Here is a 14,191-nt window from a genome sequence, read left to right as displayed (position 1 = left end):
GTTGTGTGTTTTCTTTTTTCGTGTGATGCGTTAGACACAAGAATACATAGTCTACAGCGTGGTATTCGCCTAAGAGAGCTGAATAATTTGTAATTTAATTTCTTCTTTCATTCTGTTTCGGTTTAATCAACCGAACGATGGTTGTGACGTGTAGTTGGCTTTTTGGTCACGCGAGGCACGAAAAACTTGCAATATAGACGTGGATACATAGGTTTAATCCACTACAACGCTTCCTGCTTCAAGGGCTGGAGTGACAACAGGCGATGTATCAGCTGCTCTATCGCCGCATTTTTGTTTTTCGTTCCTCACATGTTTGTAGAGATCAACTGTACGTCACAACCGTCGTTCAGTTGATGAAACCGAAACGGCGTCAAGATGAAATTCGATGATAAATTATTAAGCATTCGTAGGCGAATATCGCGTGTTGATTCTTGTACATTGCTGTCTAACGCATGATTTGAAAGAAGAAAACACGCAAGCCAAAATTTGGATGTCTACATTCCATTACCGCGTCGAACAGACGTTGATCAGTGGTCGAGTGGTGGCCCGGGTCGGCCATTTTTCTTTTCACCGCAGTCGATTCTCTTCTTAGGCACTGCGTAGTGGCGGTGGAATGACGTCACGACCCTGTAGACTAATTAGGAATTGAGTAGTGATGTCATCGCTGTTGTACTGTGAGATCGTTGTGGTGTGTCTGAATTACCCGCCCGTGGTAATGTGGTTGCGTAACGACTCCCTCGACCAGTGGGGAATGTTGCCCCGCAGGGACCGGGTTTCGCGTGCTTCACATGCAAGCGAAAACGCTAGCGAATTCTGCCGCCGCGGCGCAAAAACCTGTTTTGTGCGCTGTGCGATGTCAGTGCACGTTAAAGATCCCCAGATGGTCGAAATTATTCCGGAGCCCTTCAGTACGGCACCTCTTCCTTTCTTCTTTCACTTCCGCCTTTATTTATTTGAAATTCCTTACAGGCCCATTGGGCATTGTGTAAGGGGGGCGAAAAAAAGATATAAGACAGTGCATTAATAACCAAAGGAAACAAAATGAAACGTACGCGACGCAAAATAATTCACTACAATACAGGATAATGTGCTCACCGAACGTGGAAACAAAGCGCGATTAAGGCAAACACGGAAACATGGCAAGCAAACATAAGTAAGAAAACATCCGAATGGCACGAGTGTAGCAGCAAAGCAAAGAACAATAATAGACTTGAACGTAGGTGTGCTAAATGACGGTTTCAGTGAAATATGTGATGAGTTTAGAATGGAAAGATTCTAGATTAGACGCGGAAGCGATGTTGTCTGGCAGATCATTCCATAATCTGATGGCTCGTGGTAATGCAGATGAGTTAAAAGCCAATGTGTCACCATATATTCTTGCGAAACTTAACTGATTATATAATCTTTTCGACGTGCGGGATGAGACATCGAGTTGAAATGAGGTAGTTCTATTGAAGTGCTCATATTTGTGAAATAGTGTGAGGAGAGCGATGTCACGGCGCGTGCTTAATGATTGTAGAAAAAGATCTGTTTTAATCTGAGTGACGCTTGAGCGGCAGTTAAAGTTTCGTGAAATGAATCGTGCTGCCCTGTTTTGGATAGATTCTAACGCGATGATCATGTTCTTATGATAGGGAGACCAAATGGGAGAAGCAAATTCAAGTTGTGGACGAACAAAAGTGAGGTATGCTAGTTTTCGAATATTAGATGGTGAATTTTGGAGATTACGGCGTAGGTATCCTAATGACTTTGAGGCGACGGCACATATGGATGAGATATGGTATGACCATGAAAGATCTGAAGAAAAGTTAACGCCGAGGTATTTGTAATGTGATACGTGAGAGAGTAGATCATTATGAATACGGTATGTATAGCTAGATTTGTTATTTTTACGGGTGAAAGAGATGACTTTGCACTTGGATACATTAAGAGTCATTAACCATGAGTTGCACCAGTCGTTAATAGTAAGGAGGTCTGATTGGAGCGCCAGGTGGTCATTAGTAGATCTAATAGGGTGGTATATAATGCAATCATCCGCGACAATTCGCATACTAGAAGTTATATTATTAGGTAAATCATTGATATAAATAAGGAATAATAAGGGACCAAGCACACTGCCCTGAGGTACACCGGAGTTAACTGGGGAAAGGTTAGAGGACAGATTATTAACAAATACGAACTGTTGGCGATGCGAGAGGAAGTTACGAAGCCATGTTAAAGTTAGCGAGTCTAGACGGAGTGATGATAATTTCGAAATCAAGCGGCAGTGAGCTACGCGGTCGAACGCTTTGGCAAAATCAAGGAATATACAGTCAGTTTGAAGGTTATTGTTCATATTAAAATGCAAATCAGTAGTTAGTTCGAATAACTGTGTTTCGCAGGAGTGACCCTTTCTAAACCCGTGTTGATTAGTGTAAAAAAAGTTATTCTGCTCAAGATGACTATAGACATGCGATGAAATTATATGTTCAAGCATTTTGCAGCAGATGCACGGCGCGGTTCAGGTGTCCAACGATATATGGGACAGATACTGCGCCATTTCCTCCCCCCCCCCAAAAAAAAAAGCAATTAAAAAAGTCTTCGCAGCGGCTCGAGCGGATTGATTCCAACAAGTTTAAAATTTTTCGCCGCGACGCGCCGCTCAGCCGCTCAAGCCCTGTTTCCGCGTCGGATCGAGTAGGAGGTCGGGTTGAGCAGGGTCACCCCGACTCGACGACTGAGTGTTGAACTGGGTTTTAGCAAGTCGAGACCGGTTCAACTGCAGTGAAAAACAGGTTCGCATTTACCATCTCCCCTCCCACTTACCCGACTCTTGGACTCGACAGCGTTTACATGCTTCCTGCCGGTCCGGTCGAGTGACTCAAGCCAACCCCGATAACTAGGCTCAACGCGGCCCTGTCCGACAGCAGTATCTATCTTCGTCTTGCGAAAACCGGAGGAAAGCCGCCTGGGTCGTTGGGCCGCCCCTTCCGCACTTTGCCCGTGACGCACGGTTGGCAAGCAGGAGGAGACCTGGGCGCCATTGTTGAACAGCTCACGCCAGCAAGCTAGAGTTGGGCTCCCCTTCCTTTCCCAATTTCCTGAGGGTGGAGAGGCCCATCTTCCGTGAACTAAGGGGGGCAACGATCGGGCGAGGGTGTGGGTTGTGTGCTTGACTCCTCTCGGCTTTTTGTGTTTGTTTCACTACAGGTATGTGGGTGTAGTTAGTTGGGAACGCAGGTGATGCATGTGACACAGCAGTTGGCCGGCTCACTTTGAAAAGCTGTCCGCTGTTGGTCACGGAGTGCCTGCCGTCAACAGACTTGTCTCCAAAATTGTGGAAAAGTCGATCTAAGCAGGCGTTTTGGGCGAAAACGGGGTCACGTAGGACGGAGGCAAGGCTAACGGAGGTCTTCTGAGGAGGGCAGACGGCCTGATTCTGCTAGCCTCTGATCTCCGACTGTCCACCCGGTTTTGCAGTTTATCTAGCTGATGTATACAAATGCGTAAAGTCTAAAAGGGAATGTCCGCACTGCAAGGTGTCGCTGAGTCACTGACGCACAGCGGAATCATCGCGAACAGGAGGAGGAGGCAAAAGAGACTGGACATTCGTCATACAGATGGAGCAGCATTAGTCATACCTCAGTGTCTTGGGTCCATTCTTCCTGCTTTCTTGAAGATTACCAACTTCCTGCTGCTATACTATCTCCACAAATGTTGATGTACTTCAGAAAGAGGCTTACGATAGAACTGAGTAAGAAGAGAAATGAGCCGGGGGAATTCGCTCATTGTCATTACTAATGAGTACTTTATTCGGGCCTTTGGAATTTGTACGGAGACGAAATTTTTTACCTTTATTTTATTTTTCTTTCTCGAGCGGGTTTCTCTCCTCCCGCGCTCCCTTCCCTGTGATCCCCTCGTCGACGGTGGGCGCTTCTAGCGCTGCATGCGGAAGCCGCAAGAGGGGGGGGGGGGGTGAAAAAAAAATAAAGATTGTGAAATTGGGACTCCTACAACGCCACCGTGGGAGCAATAAGCGCACGTGTGTGTTTTGGTTTGATAAAAGTGCGCGATGTAATAAAGGCTACCGAGCGGAGCCTCCTCCTGCAGTGGTTTAGTGCGCGCGAAGAAACGCGTTCTTGGAAGAGAGAGTCGTATTTAGGTAGCTAAAATAAATAAAAATAAAAAAAAAATCAGGAAGGAAAACCGGGCATGGACGCCGCGATCAAGCCGCAGAAGTCGAGTGAGGAGGCCATTGTTGTGTCGCCGGTCGAACTGCATTCCTTCCATATTTCTCGCGCGTCTGCGGGGCGCTGTCGCTGGCTGCTCGCTGCTGAGTCGTCTTCGTCTCACCTTTCGCTGAGATGTGTGTGTGTGTACGCGGGGTGGAGTCTGCTGTGGAGAGGGGGAGTAGTAGGAGGGGAGGACGGCTGTGGCCGTCGCTGCCACTGTTGTTTCGTTTTAATAAAGCCAAGGCGTGGGCGCAGCCGCCGAGGTAGAGAGAGAGAGAAATAGAAAGGATACTCGCGCGTTTGTGTCGAGGACGTGCGGCGTCGGCCGGTGACGAGGCGTGCTCTCTCGCTTTGTGTGGTGCTGTAAAGCCGCGCGAATGCATATGGGCGCTGCTCTTTGCTGCTGCTGCTGCTGCGTTCTGATGCGCGTGCGTGTGTTGGTGATGTGAACGGCACCCCGATCGTCGGTCTACGTGTGAGCGACGTCGTCTCTCTCCTTCTCTCGTTCCCCCATCGTCGCACACCGTGCGGAATGCTGCTAACCAACAGCGTGTGCGTGCGTCGATGAAAAATGGGGCTGTGGTGAGAGAGAGCGAGGTGTGTGGAGAGGGTGCCTCTGTGCCGTAAGCGTCGGGGAGGAGGAAAGAAGCGCTCACAAACAAGCGGAAACGGGGCCGCTCGGCGTCAGGCCGGCTGGCTGGGGCGCTCGTGGGCGAGGAGGAAGAGGGCGAGGAGGGTGCGCGCGGCGGCGGCAAAGGGGGAAGGGAGGGAGGGGGTGCGGCCGCAACATCGACGGCGCGGCGGTGGCAGCGGCGAGTCCGCTGCCGCCGTCGTCGTCGTGGCTGCGCCGTTCGACGTCGGCGTCGCGGTGCGTTCCGAGGAGTGCTGCTCGGTGCGGTTGGTGCGGTGGTGCTGGGTCGGCAGTGTTCGTGGCGCGGCGTACGCTGGACCGGCTGCCGCCATGGGAGGACTACGCGGGCGGCGGAGCCGGCAGGCAGTACGCCGCTCCGCCTCCCTCCTACCCGAGGCAGCTACTGATGCAGCAGCAACAACATCAGCAACAGCAGCAACAGCAACAACACCAGCAGCCTCATCGCTTTGGACCCCAGCATCCCTCCGTGTCGGCAGGCTACGAGCCGACGCTGCTCAGCCTTCTCACGTGTATGTACCCTGCGCGCTCTTCGTAGCGTTCTATGAGCAGCGGTTGTTCTGACATGCCGCCGCGGCAGCTGCTGGCGCGTGGGGTTTCTGCCGCAGGGCTTCGGCGCTCGGTGGGGGAAAGGGTGAGGGGGAGAGGGAGGAGCGTAAGTCTTTTCTCGAGTAGGGGCTCTCTCTTTTGACGGCGCAGCTCGGAGGCGAGAGAGCGTCGCGGGCTGCGGCGGCGTGGTGCGGTGTGAAACACACACGTGCTCCTCAGTTGGCGGTCGTGCTGAATCCCTGCAGTCGTCGGGAGCTGCGGGTAATTAAACGGGCGGCAGGGTCCTCCGTTTGTGGAGGGGCTCGGGGGCTATTTCGCTTGCTGGTGGTAGACTCACTGTCTCCTGATTGTCAGAGAGGCAAAGTGCGTTTCCTTCTAAACAAACGCGAAATACAAAGAAAAAAACGTTTTAGGTACTCAAATGTTGCTCGTTCCTTGCGACCTCCTTTTCCGGTAGACGTAGTTTTTAGGGCCTACTTTTTTCTCTGGTGTGAGTTCGGCGAACTGATTTATCCGGTGAAATGCGCGAATGGATGAGAAACACTTCTTTCGAGGAGGGAAACTTGGGCGACATGCTTGTTTCTGAATTCATATCCAGCAGAAGTGCATATACCCATACCCAGGGTCCATACCCAAAAGCAGTGGGTGCGATATAAAGAAGGGTTAGGCGACGCAAAGAAGAGAGAGGACCTTGTCCAGCGTTATTCTCTCGTGTTTGTCTTTTGGTGGCACTACTCCATATCCCGTGATAAATCAACCGGCGGTCATTATACGAACGTGGCACAGTCACTGTGCCGTCGGCGGAAGCTCGGCAGAAAACCAGCCATCTGTCCCCCCACCCCCCTCCCTCCCCGTGGCAGAGTTACTTCTAGCATTGCACACCGCGGTTGACATTGCTCAAGTGGGTGGCTGACGCTGGAGAAAGAGGGCCAGACGAGGTTTGTTAAAGGTGCTTGCGAAAGCGCTCTTCATGCCTGCCTATCTGTCTGCAGACGGAAGTTGACCGCGGGAATAAATCCCACCTGTCGTCGCGTTTCCTTTTTTTTCTTGCTGGTACACCTACACACTATGCGCACACGTGTGCAGTGTTTGGGCAGACACGGCAGGCTGGCTCGAATATGCGTCTCTGGAAACGCGAGTGTGTTACTGCGCTGACTGTGGGTCACCGGGGCTGGCTTAGCGTGTCGTGTGCGGAAACGGGAATTAGGACCGGTACAAACTAAAGCGATTTTGTCCCGATTCCATTCTTGCGTTTGCCACTCTCGGTCGTGATTGGCTGAATCCCAGGAATGGCGCGCAGGCGTAGCGTCCCTTTAGCCATTGACGCAGTGTGTGCGAAACTAGTAGAATGCAATTGGCGCACAATCGTTGGAATCGGTGCAGGTTGGCTTGGAGAGGGGCACTGTCGTGAGAGGTGAATGTTTAGCCGTCACTTCTTGTCCCATGGGTTGGTCCGAAAGTCGGGGAGTCTGCCGTTGGTCCCGTTTCGGAATCTACCGGTTAGGAAGAGTGTGGCACTCTATGCGAGGAGGTATAAGGAGTTCCACGTGCAGTCGCTCGGAGGGGGCGCGGCGGATTTTGGGGGCTCGCCTCACCTGCGTCTCACGTGTAGCTGAAGTTCGCTTCTCTCTCGTCAGAGGCAGGGTTAAAGGTTAAAGAAACAGAGAGAGCTTTGTGGAAAACAGGGATGCTGACGAAATCGGCACTCGAAACATACCGGACCTTTAAACAGGAAATTGCCAAAGAAAATATGATAATTGTAGGGAAAGCTCTTTGTTGTTTGAGGCCAGGACTGGAGTTTTGCGGACTAAGACGTATAGAGTCAGGTACCATGAGATAGACACGTTGTGCATTGCGTGCGGAGAGGAGGAGGAAACGGCTGAACACTTTATATTTTTCTGTAAGGGGCTTCACCCTACAGTGGAAAGCAGCGGGGCTGACTTACCCAAGGCATTGGGGTTTAGGGATAGTGAAGGGAAAGTGGATTTTAAGAGGTTAGAAGTAACCAAGCGAAGGTTATCTGATTTGTGGCTAAAAGCAAGACAGGAGTAAAATTTCACAAGGCATGGCTAGGTGGCTTGAGCCACCGCCCGATGTAAAGGGTTCAGCCGTATCCATCCATCCAGCTCGCCTCGCCTCCGCTTTCAGGGTGGGGACACCCTTTTTACTACCCCGTGCCGCCGTTTCCCCCTGGAAGCGGCATGTTGGGTCCCACGCGTCAGTTGCGTGCAGTGCGCTGTGTGCCTGGCACGGTTTCTGTGCGGTCGCGTGGCGACTGTAATAATGCGACTGATCTGGAAATAGACAGTACATACTTGTTTCACTCGTGGCAGTAGTGTTTTGGAAGTTTTGAGCGCATTGTATGCATGATGCACTCGCTCTGACCACACGATAATCGAAAAGTTATGATGGACTGCTGTGTTTCCCAGTCAACGGCTGCACTTTAAAAGGACGGCGGTTATTTGGTGTTCCTTGATAGTGATAATGTGGACTATATTAGGGTCACCGAATTCCATATAATTATAGGCTTCTTTGGTTGTTTTGAACATAAAGACTGTTCACAAGGCCACAAGTTTCTTTTGTATAAAGCAGCGCGGAGCATGCACGACCTGCCAATTATAATATTTTTGCGTAGTCAATATCCACTTTTCCAACAACCTCTGAAGTGCCTTTGTCTTGTTGCTGCATCGTATGTGAAAAACTCCACGTAATAATGTCAAATTTATCTTCCAAGTAATCTGTCGCCTCACTGCTCTGGAGTGAGAACCTGAAAACACGCCTGAAACCAAATGGTCATATTTTCTCAACTGCTTCCCTTAGTGGCTTGTGACGCAACACAGATGGCTGCGTTACGTTTTGAATGGTGTTGACTACACGTAGACTGATCATGTGATGCGACGATTCCTAATTCGTAGTGACTAAGTCGCTTTATTCGAGGACAAATTTAACGAAACAATTTGTTTTTTTCCTTTCAAAACATGAAGAAAAAATCATCAAAAGCGACTGATGCACAAATAGACCTCACAAAATCAGCCCTGGGTAACTACTTATTTTAAATCCCATTGTCCCTGCCAGGCTGAACTAAGAAAGAGAAGCCGGAGCAACACAGGAAAAAATTGAAAATTGGTTTTGAGGAAAGGAAATGGCGCAGTAACGGTCTCACATATCTCGGTGGACACCCCAACCACGCCATAAGGGAAGGGATAAAGGATAGAGTAATAATAATAATTGGTTTTGGGGGGGGGGGGGGAGGAAATGGCGCAGTATCTGTCTCATATATCGTTGGACGCCTGAACCGCGCCGTAAGGGAAGGGTAAAGGAGGGAGTGAAAGAAGAAAGGAAGAGAGAGGTACCGTAGTGGAGGGCTCTGGAATAATTTAGACCACCTGGGGATCTTTAACGTGCACTGACATCGCACAGCACACGGGCGCCTTAGCGTTTTTCCTCCATAAAAACGCAGCCGCCGCGGTCGGGTTCGAACCCGGGAACTCCGGATCAGTAGTCGAGCGCCCTAACCACTGAGCCACCGCGGCGGGTAATAAAGGATAGAGTGAAAGCAAGAAAGAGAGATGCAGTAGTCGAGGATTCCGTGATAATTTCGACCACCTGGGGATCTTACATCCACTGATATCGCACAGCACACGGAGACCCTAGCGTTTCGTCTCCGCTGAAACGCGGCCGCCGCGGTCGGGATCGCGCCCTTTACTCGCTTCCGCGGAACCGTCCGCTCCAGTTGCTAAGAGACGCTGGCTTGGTGTCTCACTCGATAGTCGTCGGAGAGGAAATAGATCTCTCATTAAGGAATGAGTCTGGGATAGTTGGAAAGCACGCAGGAAGACGCGGGCTTGTGAACACGACCGACAAGCCTTCATTCCTGCTGCTGCTGTCATCGAAAGAGAAAGAAAAAAAAGTATTCTATTCTTTCACTCCCTTCCTTATCCCTTCCCTTACGGCGCGGTTCGGGTGTCCAACGATATATGAGACAGATACTGCGCCATTTTCTTTCCCCAAAAAACCAATTATTATTATTATTATTATAAGATATGGTTGCCCAGAAACACGCGTGACGAATTTTACTGACGTGGCTACGTGACGGCAATGAAAAGAGCCTTTTTTCCCCAGTTGTGGTTCCTTTAAAAGCGATATTTAAAGGAAGGAAAATAAAGCATTAGGGGGGGGGGGGGGGGGGGGAAGCCGCCTTTCGTTCGCGTGACGCAGCCACGGCTTCGCATGCTAAGCGCTTGCTTTCCAGAACAATTCTGCTGAGGACGGAGGAATAATGCATAACTTATCTTTGCATCCTTATAATAATTTAAATTAGCAGCCATAAAACGCACCTTCTCGCATTCATTTCATGGCTAACGAGAAGCTGCTGCCTGAATGGCAGTCTTTGGCGAATATTCAGCTGCAGTTCGAAATAAGTAATCCTGGTTGTTGGAAAAGTAATCAAAATGCAGAGTATCAGGGTCAAGAGATTGCGCTAGAATATGCAGCGCAAGTTGTAAGAATGGTATAATGAAGGAGCACAGCGGATAATGAACGCTACAGAAGAGAACCAACACGCACGAGTGCACCGACTGTTCATAAGGCGCCGACTTTCTCGGCCGATTAGCTGCGAAATATTGTATACTTTAGAGTAACTACCTCTGATTCACTGTTCAAACAATGTCTGGCACCACTCTGTCTCGGTAGTACACCAAATTCCCTGAATTCCACGCGGCAGCCGCAGTATTCTCTTCGAAACGGCGCGCCGCCGCACTCCGCGCAATGCAGCCGAACGAGAGAGTGGGACCCAACATGTCCCCGCCGAGAGCGGTGTCTTCACCCTGAAAGCGGCGCTGGCCATCGAGGCACCCTAGTCAGAGGCCGTCTTGTTGCAGCACAGGCATTCGATACTAGCTGAACAAGGCGCGCGGGTCGGGGCGTTCGTGCTTGTTCTTTCGCCCCGTCTGGCAGTTGCATGTCGTGTCATGTACCTGCTGCTACACTTTGATCTTAGCCAAAAGGCCGAGAAGCGGCTGCGTTTTTATGGAGTCGAAACGCTAAGGCGCCCGTGTGCTGTGCGATGCCAGTGCACGTTAAAGATCCCCAGGTGGTCGAAATTATTCCGGAGCCCTGCACTACGGCACCTCTCTCTTCCTTTCTTCTTTCACTCCCTCCTTTACCCTTCCCTTAGGGCGCGGTTCAGGTGTCCAACGATATACGAGACAGATACTGTGCCATTTCCTTTCCCCAAAAACCAATTATTATTATTTTTTTTTCTGTTTCGCAGTGAAGCGCGCTTCTGTGCGCTTTCCGAACGCGGCTGATGCGGTATCAGCAAAAGCAGCTAGTTTTTGCTCGCGCAAGTTTCGGTTGGTGTAGCAGGACTTTTCAACGCATTCTTACCTATTTAGGTGCCATTTTCCGCAGTTTTTTTTTCTCGGCAGATTGGAACGCTGCGTGCACATTTATTCTCCATGTGTCGCCTATACTGACGTGCAGTCCTTACCTGCATCGGCGCGCGGAACTGCAGAAGCGATAGTAAAGTAAGAAAAACAACTTTTCAGGGAACTGAACTTCGTGGCTCGATTAGTCGATGGACGGGGAAGATTTATCTTTATTTCACGCATTGATTTTGCAAACCAGGCCGACAGAGTTCCTCTGCTGTCGTCTACTGCTCGCATATGAAAAAAGTAAAAACGAAATTATGTGGCCGAGCACTCCTCTCAGCACTATTATTTATACGCAGATCGACGCAGGAAGAAACCGCGCGTGCAGCAGAAGTTGCATTGAGAAGGGATAGGTACTCGTTCGAGTCTCGCCAATTAGCGCGCGAGTGGTCATGTGTGTGAATGAAAACCAGCTTTTGGTTATCTGTCCTTTCGATCGCGCGTCACCCTTCTCATTATTTTTTTTTTCGAGGAAATGACCGGCAACTCCGTATCCGCGCGCCAGCCAGCGGTAGCTGTTGGCTTTACATGGTAATTAATTGCTTCGTGTAGCGAGCTGCGGCTGCTCCGTGGTGCCCGCGGTGTCCCATGAAGCGCAACTTTCCTCTCGCGTAAGCTCGTCGCGATATCTGTTTCAGCCTCTCTCTCTCTCTCTCTCTCTCTCTCTCTCTCTCTCTCTCTCAGACGACTTCCTCCTCCTTGTGCATGTGGCGAAATAGCGCCGCAGATGCACGCGCGTAGGTCCTATGCCTCTCTGCCCCCCTTCCTCTCTCTCGCGTGCTTTTTTATTTATTTATTTTGGGGCGCTGCACGTGGAAGGGTTGCTCATTGTCACACGGAAAACGAGCCCCTTGTGTGGTGACTGTGCTCCCCCTCTGGCTATATCGCTGTCGTTATCGACTCGAGATAATACAGAAGCGATTTCAGAGTGGTTCCCGCCGCACGGGACGGGACGAGGCGTGAAGGAGGCCATTTTTGTGAGCTGTGGACCCCCCTTGAAGGGGCTCCGTAATTGCGGTTGTTTGTGCATTTCCTGTGCTTAATAGTGGTTTTAATGATACAAATTATTTGGTTCGCTTGTTTTTGCGTGCCTTACGCGTAGTAGTCGGAATTAGTTAAGACCGCCTGGGGTGTTCGTCAGCGAGCTTTTAAATACGAGTGCTCGGGCGTCTTTGCGTTTATTTCGCGTTTGCAGAGCAGTGACAGTTGGCATGTAGCGACATCGCAACCTTCAGTTGGCCCGCAACCAGCGTCTATATAATTCAGGCCGTTGTATACGGAGTTGCGTGCGTGCTCCTAAGTGCCCGATCACGTGATGCGGTCGTGCGGCGTCTAACATCAGTAGCGTGGCGTAACGGAATGTGAAGGGCGGGTGTTAGACTAAGCTCTTCACAATCGCGACATTTGAAAGCAGAATGACCTCGGGTGACCTTATAATCCTTATATCTTCTGGCGCGCTGCGCTCGTCGATCGCTGCATAGTTTCGCACGTCTGAACGCCGCAAAATTTCTCCATGGGAATGTCTGCGGTTGTACACCCAAGGGAAGCATAGATACCTTAATGGGGAACTTTAGAATAGGGTGACTAGAATAGGGCGGCTGCGTTTTTTATGGAGGCGAAACGCTAAGGCGCCCGTGTACTGTGCGATGTCCGTGCACGTTAAACATTCCCAGGTGGACGAAATTATTCCGGAGCCCTCCACTACGGCACCCCTCTCTTCCTTTCTTCTTTCACTCCCTCCTTTATCCCTTCCCTTACGGTGCGGTTCAGGTGTCCAACGATATATGAGACAGATACTGCGCCATTTCCTTTCCCCCAAAACCAATTATTATTATTATTATTATTATTATTATTATTATTATTATTATTATTATTAGAATATGGGTTAATATTATTAGATTAGAGTGCGCATTCTCACTTGTGCCCCAGTATCATACTTAGCTCTTCCCCAGCTCCAGCAGTGGCTCAGGCGCAAAATGATATATACGAAATAGAATTCGTTTACGAGAAAGCGATCGTTGTACTCGAGCCGATGCTGGGAAATGCCGCGCGTTTCAAGGGCGCTTGGCAACAACAGCCTCGCTTTTGCTGTGTTTAGATACCTTTACACCGCGGGAGATACTCCACACCCGGTGCAGGTGGCACACCCGGCAGGCTCTGTTTTTGGCTCGGCGCGCAGCTGGCGCAGTTGGTGCCGCGCATGTTTGGCGGCTTTAGCAGCTGCCCCCCCCCCCAGTTACCGGTAATGGTCTCGTACTACTGGTGTATTACGGATAAAAGGATGTGGTTATGCGTGTGATGCCGGCGCCGCCAGGCTCTGTGGCGGCTTTGCGAGTAGTGAGGTGACCGAAGCTCGTGATGCGTCACACAATCCCGAGCTGCTCAGGCCTGTTGCTGCGTGCGCACGCCCCGTCCGCTGTGTGGACGTCAGCGCGCAGCCTTGGAACGTTAAACCACCACGGAAGACGTTTCTTGCCATCTTGAATTTTTTTTTTTTTTTTTGCTATGTATCGATGCGGAAATTGCGATAACGGAGAGCCCTCGGAGGAAGCGGGAAATAGTCGTTGCAGATATCAGGTGCCTTTCCACGCGGGAGAGGGACAAAACGTACGTACTAATATGAGAGAACCTAGGAACGGGGGAAGAAGCTGTGTAGCGCGCGTTTCGGCCTTATCCGCGGACCCGTTCGTGCGCTTCCGGGAGTCTGCCTAACGGGTGCTGCGCTTTCCACGGAGCGCTCTTGCAGCCTGCGCGACACCAGGTGAGAATATTGCTTCTCGCGGTTTGTGCGGGCATACCGCTGCCGAAGATCGCCGGCCGATACACGCATTCTTCCTGGCCTGCGGCGGCCTTGGGGCATGTGATAGCTGCAGGAGTCGGGAGTGGGAGGCACTGCGAATCTCCCACGGGGTGTCGCAGCTATATATTCGATACTCGATCGTGCTCTGGTAGCACTACACTCGGTTTGCGAGCTAGCGCGCCGATGCACGTTTCCTGGCTATGGCAGTGTCAGGAAGCAAATGCACAGGCATTGCACAAGACTCGCTTTTTTTTTTCTTTTATGCGACAGCGTTAAGCCCTCGTTCAGCGGAGGAACAGCTGTAGTTAGCGTTGGCGAGTCGAGAGCATCCCGATTGGTCGGAAGGGTCGTGGCGTCCTAGGTTTAACTGTGGAATGAAAACGATTGAAACTTGAGGTTGTAGAATGGCTCAAATGTTATTGTGACACGAAATAGCTTAAAGTAATTAACTACGCTGAAAAGAAAATTGGGATAATTAGTTGGAACCCGCCGTGGTGGCTCAGTGGTTAGGGCGCTCGACTACTGATCCGCAGTTCCCGGGTTCGAACCC

The 14,191-nt window shown here is 50.5% G+C and overlaps 1 protein-coding gene across 5 annotated transcripts in view; it reads left to right on the top strand.

The window, feature by feature from the left end:
• Window positions 1–14,191, top strand: part of MED15 (mediator complex subunit 15) — a 138,816-nt gene that overhangs the window by 58,304 nt on the left and 66,321 nt on the right. The window lies entirely within an intron of this gene.

This window comes from Amblyomma americanum, chromosome 2 (genome assembly GCF_052857255.1).
Source record: "Amblyomma americanum isolate KBUSLIRL-KWMA chromosome 2, ASM5285725v1, whole genome shotgun sequence".
In the NCBI taxonomy this organism is placed as follows: domain Eukaryota; kingdom Metazoa; phylum Arthropoda; class Arachnida; order Ixodida; family Ixodidae; genus Amblyomma; species Amblyomma americanum.
This window is presented reverse-complemented; position numbering and strand designations above follow the sequence as displayed.